The sequence below is a fragment of the Schistocerca cancellata genome, chromosome 3, assembly GCF_023864275.1.
Source record: "Schistocerca cancellata isolate TAMUIC-IGC-003103 chromosome 3, iqSchCanc2.1, whole genome shotgun sequence".
In the NCBI taxonomy this organism is placed as follows: domain Eukaryota; kingdom Metazoa; phylum Arthropoda; class Insecta; order Orthoptera; family Acrididae; genus Schistocerca; species Schistocerca cancellata.
In genome coordinates this window covers 950614574-950631178 of record NC_064628.1, presented here as the reverse complement: position 1 = coordinate 950631178, position 16605 = coordinate 950614574, and the positions used below count along the sequence as shown (strand labels likewise).

General features: G+C 43.3%; 2 non-coding genes across 2 annotated transcripts; both read left to right on the top strand.

Moving 5' to 3' along the window:
- Positions 1-2959: 2959 nt before the first annotated feature.
- On the top strand, positions 2960-3033 carry Trnat-ugu (transfer RNA threonine (anticodon UGU)). Its single transcript has one exon. It is a non-coding gene; the product is annotated as a tRNA-Thr (tRNA).
- A 13247-nt stretch (positions 3034-16280) lies between these two features.
- Positions 16281-16387, top strand: LOC126178668 (U6 spliceosomal RNA). Its single transcript, XR_007536551.1, has one exon. It is a non-coding gene; the product is annotated as a U6 spliceosomal RNA (small nuclear RNA).
- Positions 16388-16605: the final 218 nt, after the last annotated feature.

Sequence of the window (16605 nt, the reverse complement as noted above, 5' to 3'; positions counted from 1 at the left end):
CCAGTCTCAGGACGGAAGACCACAACAACAACAACATCATCATCTCCATGTAAGTGAGGTGAATGCTAAGTTAAACAGCAGAGTGAATGAAAGTTACCCATGTGGTATTCGATCCAACCACCTCACACTCTCCAGCTGTATGCTGTACGGCTAGACCACCAGAATAGATGTAAATTACGTTCCACGTGCTACGTTCTCAAGGCACAGCCGCTCTCAAGAGTTATGGCAGCTATTCGGTAGGTGGCGTTGGCATCGTCTTCAGAACTTTAATTCATTGTAATTCACACAATTTGTAAGAAAACTTTACAAATTATACAGAAAAATCTTCCTTTTGGATCAGTGTATCTACTAGTCAAAAGTGGATCAAAATCCCTACAGCAGCTTTTGGGGTTAACCTGTATATACAGACGGACATGAGCAAGCGATTTCGATTTGTATATACAGACAAGAGAAGAGAAGAGATATAGACTGTGAAAGTAGTAGATAAGTTTTTCAATTGGGGCAGCAACGTAGCAGTCGATGACTAGAGTGCAGACGATGTAAAACGCCGTTAGGAAACAGCGGGAAAAGCATTTCCGAGAAAGAGACATTTCTTAGCATCGCCTATGTAAATTTAAGAGCTACGAAGTTTCTCCTCAAGGTGTTTGTGAATTAGGGAAAAATTGTGTGCCTCCTATCTTCTGTGACGCCGGCCGGGTGGCCGAGCGGTTCTAGGATCTACAGACTGGAACCGCGCGACCGCTGCGGTCGCAGGTTGGAATCCTGCCTCGGGCATGGATGTGTGTGAGGTTAGTTAGGTTTCAGTAGTTCAAAGCTCTAGGGGACTGATGACCTTAGAAGTTAAGTCCTATAGCGCTCAGAGCCATTTGAGCCTTCTGTGGTGTTGGTCACTAAATGCCTTTTTACCTAGAAGTATTTAACTACCCAGTGAGACAACTGTTGGTGAAATGAAATGTCTTGTGGCTAGGGCATGCCGTCGGGCAGACAGACAGGTCGCCTGGTGCAAGTCTTTTTAGCTGACGCCACTTCGTCGACTTGAGCGTCGATGGGGATGAGACGATGATGAGGACAACACCCAGTCCCTGGGCGGAGAAAATCTCCAACGCAGCCGGGAATCGAACCCGGGCCCCTTAGCATCTTAGATCTGTTCAGTCAGTTTTTTTTTATTATTACAGAGAGTAGCTAACCCTCCGACAGAACACACTGAGCTACCGTGCCGGCCCCACTCAGCTCTCGAGGCAGACAACTGCTGGTGATAACAACTGTTGACATTAATTATTCTTGGAAATGTTGCTTTCTCAAATTTCACAGCCATCGACTTCTCGGTGTGATGTAAACACCCCCGTGTTTGAATTCCAGAGCAATCGGAGCATGGGATGGCAGTAATAAACGAGGAAACTTCTCTGGATGATGGGTGACCATAGGGTGTTCGACATATGCTTCTGTAAAGTTTTCAGTCAGAATTACATGTAAAGGTATCATCTGACAAATGCTGATATTTGTTTCTTCCTTTGGATAGCGTAAAGTGATTAAAGGGAAAACTTGATATTTATTGTCGGAACGATTTGTCTACGCCGTGTTCCCCTCGTCTCTCAGACTCGTTACATACTTGGTAGATCAGTTGTGACGTCTCTGAATGACGAAGATAACTTAAGATGATGACTGCGACAGAGCACACAAACGTACCAACGGGACGTTAGTTACAATATAGAAAGGTAGGGAGGTCCGCCTCTACTGAGCGCTGTCGTCTTGGAGCGTCGTGAAAATTGTGGCCTGTTCCACGGTTAAACACGACGCTGTGATACCAAGGAATGCTCACAAAAGTTCGCTGGCATGCATCCAACAGCCTAATGACGACACATGACCGCAAACAACCTCCGCTAAGCGGCGAAAACGTTTTCGCCTCAACAGGTGCTCCCGACACTGATGGTAGCCAAACGACGCTCCTTCCTTTACTTGCTTCACGCAAAGGGGAGGGGAAGGTGGGGGATGCAGACAGTCAATGGTGTTTCCGCCTCCTGTGGTACGATCCGAGGGCGTCCTTACTTCCTGTGTCCGGTCCTGGCCCCTTTCCTGTTTCACCCGTGGCTTCGCGGCTGTATGGAAATGCCGTCGCATTTGCCAAACTTAAGGGTTAATGGGAAAATCACTTAGTGCGTCCAGAATTTCGCCGTTCCTTTATGCCGTGTTTCTCCTTGTCTGTCGGACTCATTACATATTAGCCTTCGCGTTTACATACATAAAAATACTAAGATGGTATCTGTACTAAGATAGTATCTGTCCGAAAGAACAGATACCATCGGTGACCAAGCAGCTCGTTAGAATGAAATTACAATGAAATGAACACCCTCAGCTCCTTACAGGCGTTGACATACGTCAACGGGGACAGATGAAAATGTGTGCCCCGACCGGGACTCGAACGCGGGATCTGCTTACATGACAGACGCTCTATCCATCTGAGCCACCGAGGACCACACAGGATAGTGCGACTGCAGGGACTTATCTCTGGCACACATCCCGCGAAACCCACATTCTCAACGTATTGTTCCGCACTACATTCGTAGTGCCCCCGCCCATTATACTCATTACTCGCTCCGCGTTGTCGATTCCCGTAAGAGTTCGGGGCACTGTTTGTGTATTCGCACAGAAGAAGAAGATGGTCAAGTGGCCGGTGAGCCTTAACTATATATATACACTAAAATGGTATTTGTTCTTTCGGACATGTCCGAAAGAACAGATACCATCGGTGACCATGCAGCTCGTTACAATGAAATTACAATGAAATGAATACCCTTAGCTGCTTACAGGCGTTGACATCCGTCAACGGGGACAGATGAAAACGCGTGCCCCGACCGGGACTCGAACCCGGTATCTCCTGCTTACATGGCTTACGCTGAGAATGTGGGTTTCGCGGGAGGCGTGCCAGAGATAGATCCCTGCAGTCCCGCTATCCCCTGAGTCCTCGGTGGCTCAGATGGATAGAGCGTCTGCCATGTAAGCAGGAGATCCCGGGTTCGAGTCCCGGTCGGGGCACACATTTTCATCTGTCCCCGTTGACGTATGTCAACGCCTGTAAGCAGTTAAGGGTGTTCATTTCATTGTAAATACATAAAAATGAAAGTCATCGTAGTGTCGTAAGTTGAGCTCCATATAAACTTCATTATTCGGTGTGTGAACACTCCACCGTGCAGTGGGAGGTGGCTGCCGTCAAGAGCGTCACGTGATGTTCAGAGTTTTGAGCAGCCCGCAGCTGAGAGGTGTCCAGGGAATGAGGGCATCTCGTTATTGGGACCGAGAGGAGAAATACGAGTAGGAAGCAAAGCACAAGTACCTCGAGGTAATATTCGTACGAATGTTTCCGACACACAGATTTCGTTTTGCAGAAGCGTATGTGACGGTTTCACGCGATGGAGAGAGCTTCACTTGCCAGCGTGCAGTGAATTTTCGGCATTTGACCTGAGGCGCTGTGCCCACCTGAGGCAGTATCCTATAAGCAGGAGAACTGCTGGTGTGTTCTGAAGAGCATACGAGAAAGAGTAATTTTATTACAGCGTGCACAGAATAACTTGGCAGCTCCGTGTGTCACGAATACCAAACGAGGTTTCCCCTTGCTCAGGAACATTCCCTCGCAGTCTGTACCGTCCATTACACGACGCCCTGTGCCGTGGGCGTCGTCCCTTACACGTTTCTTCGATTGGTTGGTTTGGGGAAGGAGACCAGACAGCGTGGTCATCGGTCACACGTTTCTTCGAAAGCCACATCAAACTTAGAAACTGTTTATTTCTCCGGGCTAGCACTTTTGGGAGAAGGAACTGAAGAATAGTGGCTGACTCGCAGCGTACGCATTAATTCCGGCGCGAAACATCCGCCATGCCTCTGTGATGAAATTGTCTCAGAAAGTAAGACTGGGTGTTGCGCTGCCGCCTTCTCGTCTTTTTACTGGGACAGGGCTTATCACGAGCAGGCTGAATTCGCGCAAACGAAAGTCGAATCAACTTTCTTGTTGCCGATTTTCATACAGAAAACTGTAAAAATTTCGTGCACAAAACAGCAAACAGAACACACGATCGTTATTTTGTTCCTGATGGCTGCAGTACTTTGTTCGTATTTAGGTCTTTAACAACGAGATGAAAAGCATGCAAGCTACCTCACTCTCCTTTGGATTAACAATTTATTTTTTCGAACCTACTTTTGGGTCAAATTCCATCTTGAGACAGCAGCATATATTTCTTACATTCTTTGATCTTGAAGCTAAATTCTTCTTTCTGCCATACAGGTTATCTCACACATTCGTACGTAAAGACCACCATAACTGTATTCGTAAGAAGTGGAAAGGCTGAGTCATAGTTATTAACAACAAAACAATAGAATTGGCCAACTGTTTTTTACGCGTGTTTTCCGAGAGTGTTATTACACTAGCCCATTATACCGTTTCAAAGCTACAAAAATTTCAGTTTCCTCGTGACACAATCGAGAGGAACTTCTGGTTTAGCAGATGAGAGAAACTTCTAGGATTGCGCACAGCTGTAGCAGTCCAAACATTAGTGTACGTAAGTGGATGTTGCTCACCAACGAAACAATACAACAAAAGCGTGCGAGAGCAGAAATGAGAATTCTTAGAAGCATTGCAGGCTGTACCCTACTGGATAGGAAGACAAATGACTACCTCAAATGGGGTCTTAAGGCAGTAACCCTTAAAGAAGAAATAACAACACACAACGAAATGTAAGGAACATGTGACAAGAGTGGATGTAGCCAGAATTGCCATGTATCTAAGCTATAAGAGACAGTCAAATGAAAATGACACTTATTAAAAAAAGTAAATAAACTGTTCATTATTTCAAAATTAATCGCTATAACTGTTAATACATTAATGCCACTGTGAGGTAAGATGGTTAGTACAACCAGGGGGAAAATGTTTGCACTAGCCTATACAACCTCAATTGTTCCCAGGGCTGCACCTGTCCGGCCGAAGCAAATCAGCACTCCTAAAATATGTAAATCGCATGGGGAAAGATCGGGTGTGTATGAAGGATGTGAAACTGCTGCAGGAACACGTGGACACTTCGCAAAAATGTAAGGGTGCCATCCAGTCCAAACGCCCAGGAGTGTTGACGGGCGGCATCAGGCAGGGTCTACGATATTTCCGAACTGTTGGAAAAACTTAAAAAATGACGCGGCTCCCCTAGCTCCACTCAAGCGTTTGAGATAAAGACGTCAAAAGTTTTAAAGAAATCGATTTTTTAAAAATATCTTCATTTCGTAGCGCACATCTTTCTGAAGAGTTCGATATTATGAAACATGTATGTTCGAGGAAACGTAACACATGTTATTTGGTCTTAAGTGTGCCAGAGTGCAGTACCACGCCTCTTTACACAGCATTCTTCTATTGCACGACACTACATGTCGCTCTGTGGAATTCAAACCACTCGGTTTTGTAGCGAAAAAAAAAAAAAAAGGTTGTGTGTGCGATTATTTGTGGCCCTTAGAATAACAACTCTTCAGAAAATTTGCACTCTTTATTCCCTTCAGCTAAGAACTTCCTCTTTTGTGTGACAGCCGGCCGGAGTGGCCGTGCGGTTCTAGGCGCTACAGTCTGGAACCGAGCGACCGCTACGGTCGCAGGTTCGAATCCTGCCTCGGGCATGGATGTATGTGATGTCCTTAGGTTAGTTAGGTTTAATTAGTTCTAAGTTCTAGGCGACTGATGACTTCAGAAGTTAAGTCGCGCAGTGCTCAGAGCCATTTTGTGTGACATAAAAATAAATATAGGAAACGTTAAAGCAGTACAAGACAAGACAATACACATTTTTTCCATTCTTAGGTCCCAGCATTTTTTGTCGCTAATTTTGCTACAGCTTTACACGGCGTGCTTTCATTTCTGTGAAACAATCTTTTACTTCGTAATAGTTCGTCTCACAGGCAATTTTATTTTTAGTGGCTACAATGACGAAGCCAGATAGGCGTTCCTGACTCATTGTTGAACGCCGATAGCTTGTAATTATTTTCAGTTTGCTCAATCTTCGATCACAGCTTGCAGATGTCGTCGGTAGTGTGCAGAATATCCTTAAAGCTGTACTACTGTTAGGAAAAACTTCTTGAAAGTCATGCTTGCACAAATGTCGTAACGAGTCGAACGCTCTTGCTTTTTCATTAATTTCGATTACCAACTTTTTGAATACGGAGAATTCGAGGTAAAATCAACTGCATTCAAGTCTTTTAAATATTTTCGTCCAACATCGGCTCCATTTTTCTGAATATCCTTAGTCGGAATATTTAAAAATGCGATGCTACTGAGGAAGGCGAAATTTTCATGCAGACTCTTTGCGCTTTCTACCATTGTTTCAATTTGTGTTACAATTTTGTCAAATACTACTTTTAAACCTTTGGAAAACAGCTTATCCGGGTCTATTATCTTGATTCGTCCTCGCAGATTTCGTCGCGTTGCCTTTTCTTTCTGAAAGTTTGCTTGCTTTTGAGGACAAGCTTGATTTGCAACTTTTCTGAAACAGGTATAGCTTCTTCGATTCACTGTTCTATTGGTTTCTTTCTCATTTCTTGCAAGACCGTAACAAGGCCTTGCATTAACACCACAGAGCGCGAAATGATGATCTCCTCTTTCTGCATTTCGACGTTCACCCTGTTATTCCGTCGAAGAATACCATCCCAAATTGTTAAGTAGAGGAAAAATTTAAAATCCGTCACCGCATGTTGTAGATGATCAGCTTCGTACTAAGATTCTGCAGCAAGAAAGGGTTCTTCAATTTCTTACAGAGCTCTGACATCTTCCGGTAAATTATTTAATAGAGCTGTAACAGCTAGGTGTTTAGCCGACCGCCTTGTTTTGCTACTTCCTTTAACTTGGTTTTTGTACGCTTCTGCATTATTTTCCACCGTGTGGTGGATCCAACACAAAAACTTCTGTACAACTCCATATAAATTAACTGCTTCTGGACATGATGACCCAGGATGCACGCCCACAAGACTTATAGTGTGTGCTACACGTGGCACAAACTCTCCTAGCTCGTTCATTTCCATAATTCTGGGTTGGACGCCTTTATATACACCGGCCACATTAGATCCGTTATCGTAAGACTGTCCACGACATTTTTGCACATCCAGACCATCAGCTTCTAGTTCTTCTAGTATTCGCTGTGTGATATGTTCTCCAGTCTTCCCTCAACTTCCATAAAATTCGTAACGTTTTTCTTTATTTCACATTCAGTTACTGTTATTTTTATACGACGAGTCACTTGACTAGTTCTGTGTGAGGTACATCAGGAATGCATTCAAACATGATACTGAAATAGTTGGTCCCCTTGATCTCATTGATAGTGGTATTTCGAACGTTGTTTGCCATTACATCGAAGATTTTGTTTTGTATTTTTTTTGAGCAAATACGATACCTGTTTTTTTCACGTGATGTAAGTGGTACCTGAGAGCAGGATCGTATTTGGCGAGCAGAATTATCAAATTAAGAAAACTCGCTTGACTAGGCTGAGGAAAATTTTCAGTGAGATCACTCGGTGTTTATTTGTTGTTGTTGTTGTGGTCTTCAATCCTGAGACTGGTTTGGTGCAGCTCTCCATGCTACTCTATCGTGTGCAAGCTTCTTCATCTCCCAGTACCTACTGCAGCCTACATCCTCCTGAATCTGCTTAGTGTATTCATCTCTTGGTCTTCCACCCTCCACGCTGCCCTCTAATACTAAATTGGTGATCTCTCGATGTCTCAGAACACGTCCTACCAAACGATCCCTTCTTCTAGTAAAATTGTGCCACAAACTCCTCTTCTCCCCAATTCTATTCAATACCTCCTCATTAGTTATGTGATCTACCCATCTAATCTTCAGCATTCTTCTGTAGCACCACATTTCGATGGCTTCTCTTATTGTCTAAACTATGTATCGTCCACGTTTCACTTCCATACATGGCTACACTCCATACAAATACTTCCAGAAATGACTTCCTGACACTTAAATCTATACACGATGTTAACAAATTTTTCTTCTTCAGAAACGCTTTCCTTGCCATTGCCAGTCTACATTTTATATCTTCTCTACTCCGACAATCATCAGTTATTTTTCTCCCCAAATAGCAAAACTCCTTTACTACTTTAAGTGTCTCATTTCGTAATCTAATTCCCTCATTATCACCCGACTTAATTCGATTACATTCCATTATCCTCGTTTTGCTTTTGTTGATGTTCATCTTATATCCTCCCTTCAAGACAGCATCCATTCCGTTCAACTGCTCTTCCAAGTCCTTTGCTGTCTCTGACAGAATTACAATGTCATCGGCGAACCTCAAAGTTTTTATTTCTTCTCCATGGATTTTAATACCTACTCCGAACTTTTCTTTTGTTTCCTTTATTGCTTGCTCAATATACAGATTGAATAACATCGGAGATAGGCTACAACCCTGTCTCACTCCCTTCCCAACCACTGCTTCCCTTTCATACCTCTCGACTCTTATAACTGCCATCTGCTTTCTGTGCAAATTGTAAATAGCCTTTCGTTCCCTGTGTTTTACCCCTGCCACCTTCACAATTTGAAAGAGAGTATTCCATTCAACATTGTCAAAAGCTTTCTCTAAGTCTACAAATGCTAGAAACGTAGGTTTGCCGTTCCTTAATCTTTCTTCTAAGATAAGTCGTAGGGTTAATATTGCCTCACGTGTTCCAACCTTTCTACGGAATCCAAACTGATCTTCCCCGAGGTCGGCTTCTATCAGTTTTTCCATTCGTCTGTATAGAATTCGCGTTAGTATGTTGCAGCTGTGACTTATTAAACTGATTGTTCGGTAATTTTCACATCTGTCATCACCTGCTTTCTTTGGGATTGGAATTACTATATTCTTCTTGAAGTCTGAGGGTATTTCGCCTGTCTCATACATCGTGCTCACCAGATGGTAGAGTTTTGTCAGGCCTGGCTCTCCCAAGGCCGTCAGTAGTTCAAATGGAATGTTGTCTACTCCCGGGGCCTTGTTTCGACTCAGGTCTTTCAGTTCTCTGTCAAACTCTTCACGCAGTATCATATCTCCCATTTCATCTTCGTCTGCATCCTCTTCCATTTCGATAATATTGACCTCAAGTACAACGCCCTTGCATAGACCCTCTGTATACTCCTTCCACCTTTCTGCTTTCCCTTCTTTGGTTAGAATTGGGTTTCCATCTGAGCTCTTGATATTCATACAAGTGGTTCTCTTTTCTCCAAAGGTCTCTTTAATTTTCCTGTAGGCAGTATCTATCTTACTCCTAGTGAGATATGCCTCTACATCTTTACATTTGTCCTCTAGCCAACCCTGCTTAGCCCTTTTGCACTTCCTGTCGATCTCATTTTTGAGACGTTTGTATTCCTTTTTGCCTGCTTCATCTACTGAATTTTTATATTTTCTCCTTTCATCAATTAAATTCAATATTTCGTCTGTTACCCAAGGGTTTCTACTAGCCCTCGTCTTTTTACGTATTTGATCCTCTGCTGCCTTCACTACTTCATCCCTCAAAGCTACCCATTCTTCTTCTACTGTATTTCTTTCCCCCATTCCTGTCAATTGTTCCCTTATGCTCTCCCTGAAACTCTGTACAACCTCTGGTTCTTTCAGTTTATCCAGGTCCAATCTCCTTAAATTCCCACCTTTTTGCAGTTTCTTCAGTTTTAATCTACAGTTCATAACCAATAGATTGTGGTCAGTCCACATCTGCCCCTGGAAATGTCTTACAATTTAAAACCTGGTTCCTAAATCTCTGTGTTACCATAATATAATCTATCTGATACCTTTTAGTATCTCCAGGGTTCTTCCAGGTATACAACCTTCTTTCATGATTCTTAAACCAAGTGTTAGCTATGATTAACTTAAGTGTTTATTTAGAACCTCCAAAAGTATGACAGTTTGCGGCGGCATACATAAGAACGTCGCTTACTACATGCAGAATATGTCTCCACTTTTTTTTCTTGGAGTGAATTAATATCTGTTTTGCCATCGATACCCTGACACGGTTTCATTTATTGCACACGGGTTTTCCATTGGATAATACATTCTTTATTTGTTTGTGATGCTTCATGCACAGATAATCTTGCTGAAGCTTTTTCCAATTAATGAGACCCACCCTACACAAGGCTGATGTAGAAGAGCTGCCGACTAGCTTGCAGTCAGTACAGTAAATTGCTTTTTTTTTTGCTCTTGAATAAACAAGCCAGGATCTTGTAATATTTTCTTGATTTGCTATTGTTTCGATACGTCAAACGCCTGCCGTTGCGTTCAGTGACCCAATCTCTATGATACCTGGTTGTTTATCATTTAGTAATGCAGCTTGTTTGCTGAAGAATGACCTTTGTTGATCTGTAATTTTTTTTGTGGTCCGGCCCTATACCTGGCTCCATTAGATCTATAATTTTGTGTATGCTACCTGTGTGGAGTAAGTCAGCAGATACCAGCTCAGTGTCATCTCCCTACCGAGATAACAGTGGCAATGACGGGTGTTTACCATCATCTGAGGCTCGAACCTTCGACTCTTCAGTCGAATTATCTTAACGTCTAAATTACAAGAACAGTTCGAAATACCTGAAGTCATATTATCAAACGTATCAGTGGAGCTTAATGATGGACATGCTTCGTAAAGCAGTCTTATCTTAGAAGCCGATTTATTGATTTCTTCAACTTTATCCTTAGTTATTTTTCTGTTTTGAGGCCAAGAAAGCGTCTTTCTTGGTGCGCTCATCATTTGCTCTTTACTGCCTAAAAATATAAATAAATGTATTTCAACAGTGTCGTATCGTTCTTACGAGGGTCACTCCAAAAGGAATCCACACTATTTTTTTTAATCCATCTTTTATTCTACACGTTTTAAAGTTTTACAGTGTGTACTTACATCCTTCAGGAATAATATTTTCATTTCTCCACATAATTTCCATCCCTCTCAACTGCCTTACGGCATCTTGTATAACCGCACGGTAAAATTCTGAACCAACCTGTTGGAACCACTGTTTGGCAGTGTGCACAAGGGAGTCATCATCTTCAAACCTTGTTCCACGAAGAGTGTCTTTCAGTTTCCCAAAGAGTTGATAATCACATGGAGCCAGGTTAGGACTGTAAGGCGGGTGTTTCAGTGTTGTCCATCCGAGTTTTGTGATCGCTTCCATGGTTTTTTGACTTACATGTGGCCGTACATTTTCGTGCAACAGCAAAACATCCTGCTTTTGCCGATGTCGAAGGCGACTCAGTCGAGCTTGAAGTTTCTTCAGTGTCGTCACATATGCATTAGAATTTACAGTGGTTCCACTTGGCATGATGTCCAGAAGCAAGAGTCCTTCGGAATCGAAAAACACCGTGGCCATAACTTTTCCAGCAGAATTTTTTTTTTCTTGGGTGAATTTGCATGATGCCACTCCATTGATTGCCTCTTCGTCTCTGGTGAAAAATGATGGAGCCATGTTTCATCACCTGTCACAATTCTTCCAAGACATTCATCTCCACCATTCTCGTACTGTTCCAAAAGTTCGCTGCATACCGTTTCTCTTGTTTCTTTGTGAGCCACTGTCAGCATCCTGGGAACCCACCTGGCACAGACCTTTTTTAACGCCAACACTTTCAGTATTCTGCAAACACTTCCTTCCCCTATCCCAACGTAGCGTGACAATTTGTTCACTGTGATGAGTCTGTCAGCAGTCACCAATTCGTTAATTCTCTGCACATTGTCTGCAGTGTGTGCAGTACGAAGCCTGCCGCTGCGAGGACAATCCTCAATATTGCCGTGCCCGCTTTCATCACGTAACCTGCTTGCCCACCGACTAACTGTACTGCGATCGACAGCGGCATTTCCATACACCTTTTCAACCTCTTGTGGATGTTTCCCACTGCCTCGTTTTCGCAGCACAGGAATTCTATGACAACACGTTGCTTCTGACGAACGTGAAGTGTAGCAGCCATCTTGAAGATATGCTGTGACGGCGCCACTCACGGGAACAGGTTGAACTAAGTTTTAAAACAAGCGGGAAGTATGTATCTACACACTGTACAACTTTCACACATGCAGAATGAAAACCGTATTTTCACAAAAATAGTGTGCATTTCTTTTGGAGCGACCCTCGTGCATGAAAGATAATGGTCATGTTTGTTAGTATGTATATATAATGTATGCCTTTTATATTGCTATCAAACACGCGCTTTTTATGTTAGCCTATTTAGAGACAGTTGTACAATCTCGTAATAAATCCAGTCGGTGGAATAGGCTAACCATGGTATAACTTTGGGGCGTACATAATGATCTTGGGGTTGAAGCTCTTTTTCGTCCGCGTTTGCTTTAACAATACATACGTTTTTGAATGGGGTCCGCCTCCAGCAAAACACAAATTTGTTTTGTATCCCGAACATGTTCCACTGCTGCTGCAGTATCGTCAGTGGGCTTTTATTTTGTAGCTTTTTAATCACAGCTGGTGAACAGTGAAACGTTGACAGTGACAGCTCAATATATAAAACGTCACAGTGAAGAAGATGAGGAAAACAGAAAACATGACAAACTGTGAAAGGAATCAGTCACTGCAAAAACATAACGCATCAGGAAAACCACACCATGTTGTAAAAGCCATAAAATAAAAGACCACTGATAATGCTGCAACTGCAGTGAAACATGTTTAGGATAAAAAACAAAACTGTGCTTTGCTAAAGGCGGACACCATCCAAAACATACGTATTGGGGCGCACATTTTACGACGTCATTTTATTCTCCGGTTAGTTAGTCCTGTCTACGGAATAGCGTACCCATCTAGTTAGGATGACAACAACAGTAGAGCATGCTGCGTAATTTCGCGTGCGTCATTCGTATTTAAAGCCCCTATTACACGGTACAGCTACGGAATACAAATCTGCAGCAGCGCACCTAGCGTACATATCTGGAATTGCAAACTGGTTCACGTCTACCGATTACACGGTGCATGCGGGATACTCAGGGCGTGAATCCGCGCATGTGCACTAGATGGAAAAACGTGCAAAACCAGAATTGGAATGAATGATTCCTTGTAACGCCAAAATAACGGCCACAGAAATAATATGGCTGTGGTTGCGCGAACGCTTTTCACAGTAAGAGCCTGCTGGCATGAGTGCATTTTCTAGAACGGTAAGGTGCGTCGAGGAAAGCGAGAGAATTGCTGAACCGCCTCGCCCCCCTTACCTCACACCCCTCTGCGTCTACACGTTCGCCAGCACGGCCACGGATACGGGCTGGTTTTACAACCCTTACCTGTCCAAGGAAAGGACACACTTTCTCTGTTGTGTTCCCTTTCGAAACCATGAAACATGGGGAGAGAAGAAAAAAAGAAAGAAAAGAATCGCTTTGTGCCTGTATGTAAACGGCAACAACCTTTCTTGAAGTTAGTAAAAAATCAGGTATCTGTTGATTGACGATTAAGAGAACGCTCTAAATTTCTGCACAAAGGATGGGAAAGTCTAAGCAACAGTTTTAGCTAATGAATGACTTCAGATATATTGATAGAGCAGCTACATATAGCCACACAACACTTTAACGAAAGTAACTCGTGAGTATTATGCCCAGAAAAAGGATACAAACTGACAGTGGCCCGTACGCGGAATGTAACTTCTAAGGTGTGTACACTAAAACACACGATTTGATAAGGTTACCAAAATAAGGGCGCCACAGTATGACCTATTCAGATGCAACATTTCTAAGTAAGATAATATTCCATCAAACGTAGTAGCTGTACGGTAGATGATGAACTGTAAGTAGGCACCTAATGCATTTAAAACATGGAAGCCCAATCTGCTTCGTGAAAAAAGTGATCGTTTACAGACTCTTAATGAAAATGTGAGAACACAGACATCGATTTGACAGGCTATTCTAAGACTTTTACTCATTGGCTACCTTGCTCTTGTATCTATGGTTTATAGTTAGAATTGTCGCGGCACCACCGTTTATCATAGGGAAAGTTAGTTTTGTGCGATATTCGGAGCGCGAGTTACAGCCAGGTGTGGGTCAGATTGCGGCAAGTTACGCATTCCAGCAGCTGCGAAGGCAAATAGAGGCCACAGTGGCGTAGAACTGCCGGAGAGGGCGCAAACAGCTGTTTCCGTGGCGCAAGCTACAGCCAGAACAGAGCCACTGGCCAACCTAAGTGTTACGCATACGTGACACGAAGCGACGTGCTTGGCAAAACAGAGGCGCACAGCCGAGTATAAATAGGTGCCGTTTTCTAACGAGATTCATTCAAGAGTGGCAGCTCTCCTGCACGGCGAGGCGTGTCACACCACCAGGCTACACGCAGCAACAGACGGGGCGACGGCATCCCTGTCGACAGCGGGTCGTCGGTTCGAGCCTCTGAGGCCTACGCGGGGTCCCCGGCCAGCCAGTGGCGGGCCACTCTTCGGCTCGCGTCTCGGCTCCCGGCACACGCCGAAGACTTCCGAGGCGAGGGCCGCAGATCCGGACGCCGGATTGCGGGTGGTCGTTGCAGCCGCGTTCTCAGCTACGCCAGCGAGCAAGAAGCAGCAGCGGGGTCGGCATACAGCCACCGGCGGAGTCAACGGGGACGGTGGCCGCTGAGTTGGCTGCTGGAGCAGCCATCCTGACGTAATCGGAACTCTGCAGCTGGCGAACAGGGCCGGCGCACAGCGTTGCCTTTCACAGGCTAACCTTGAATTGTTTTGCAATGTTAATAAGATGTGAATCGGGTATATAAGGAGTAGCGTTGTCTGTATATCATTAGTTTCATTTTGTTAACGATGGGTTATGGAGTCTCGTTGTGGCAAGAGTAGTGGAAAGTTTAAAACGTATACCGTTCGTGGTGAAAAGAAACAATTACCTTGGTCAGCAATACGTGAAATTAATCGTAAACGTGCAGAGAAACGTAAAAGAGGCAGTTTAGACGAATCGTTGGATTTGACGTCTGTTGATACCGATTTTTTCGATGCATTGGGAGAACTACATTTAACTGAATTGTTTGGTGAAACTCCGTCAGAACCAAAACGTCCCAGACAAGAAAGCGAGCCTACAGCAGGACCTTCTTTGAGACCTGACATTCAACCAAACTTGATAGACAACGAATTAGAAGAACGAGGATACAAATTCCAAGTACCTCTGCATCCACGACGATGGAAATAGACGAAGTTCTACAGTCTGCTCAACAGATACGTCAAGGTAGTAACAACAGTAATAATACTTCAACTAGTGGAACCAGTTCTACACAATCAACTCCACTTCAATTGTGGAAGTCAGTGGAACAAATTAAACAAAATAGTGTTATAATTGTTAATACTCACATATTTTTTGTATGGGGTTATGCATATAAATGGTTTGATGTTGTTGCTCCTGAGAATAGTAACAAAGTTGTAGCAAAGAGGTTAGTTACATCTGGAGCACAATTTATGACGAATGAATTACGTCAATTTTTAAGACCGAGGTGAACGGAGCACTGTAGTGGAAACAAATCATTTGGAATCTTGTCGCCGAGTTTTAATACGGCACCTCCTGGCACCCATCCACTGCATTTGGTGTCTTCCTGCTACATTTGGTCATCCTGATACATTCGGTGGTGTAAGCCGCCACAACAGAATGGTTAATTGGTTCAAATGGTTCAAATGGCTCTGAGCACTATGGGACATAACATCTATGGTCATCAGTCCCCTAAAACTTAGAACTACTTAAACCTAACTAACCTAAGGACATCACACAACACCCAGTCATCACGAGGCAGAGAAAATCCCTGACCCCGCCGAGAATCGAACCCGGGAACCCGGGCGTGGGAAGCGAGAACGCTGCCGCACGACCACGAGCTGCGGACAATGGTTAATTCATTACAGCACTAATTGGTGTTCTACAAAAACTAAATTTGCTGAATTATTGATCACTATTTCTGCATCCACTTTTACAGTTTGTGACCATATACAAACCAATTACTCTTATGTGATGGTTATTAATTATTGTATTAGTGTCACATATGGGGAAGAAGTTACCAGGAATTTCAATGAACAATCATAATTCTTATAGATCTTATAATTATATGTTTCCCTTAGACATTTAAGTCTCTTTTTATTATCTACGATAATGATCGAAGCAGACGAAATGAATTTAAATTCTTGCTGTGGCCGGGACTCAAACCTGGGTCTTCTTGCTTGCTAGGCAGAAATGCTAACCATTACAGCACTGCAGTGCTTGCCAATGTCGGAGAGCCCTGGCAGTATTGACAGTATGTAAGAGAAAAAGAATAGAAGTTTTTTCTGGGGATGGCACTCAGCTTAGGTAGTTAGTGCAAAAATCTTGACCATCGTACTGTATTCGCTTCGGCGGTACATATACTAAAATTGGAACGATACAGAGAAGATTAGCATGGCCCCTGTGCAAGGATGACACGCAAAATCGTGAAGCGTTCCACATTTTATAAAAAAATATAAATAAAAAAGAAACCAATATAAAAGAGTCAGCATAGTAGCTCAGCGTTTTTGGTAAGAGGGTAATGTGCCCTCTGTAATAAAAAAAAAACTTAACAGATCAACCGCGAACTTAAATGGATGTCTTACGACGTCCGCCCCGAGCAGATACAACGAACTAAAGCGAACAAAATGAAAATTAAAAAAAAAATTAAATATAGTGGTGTAA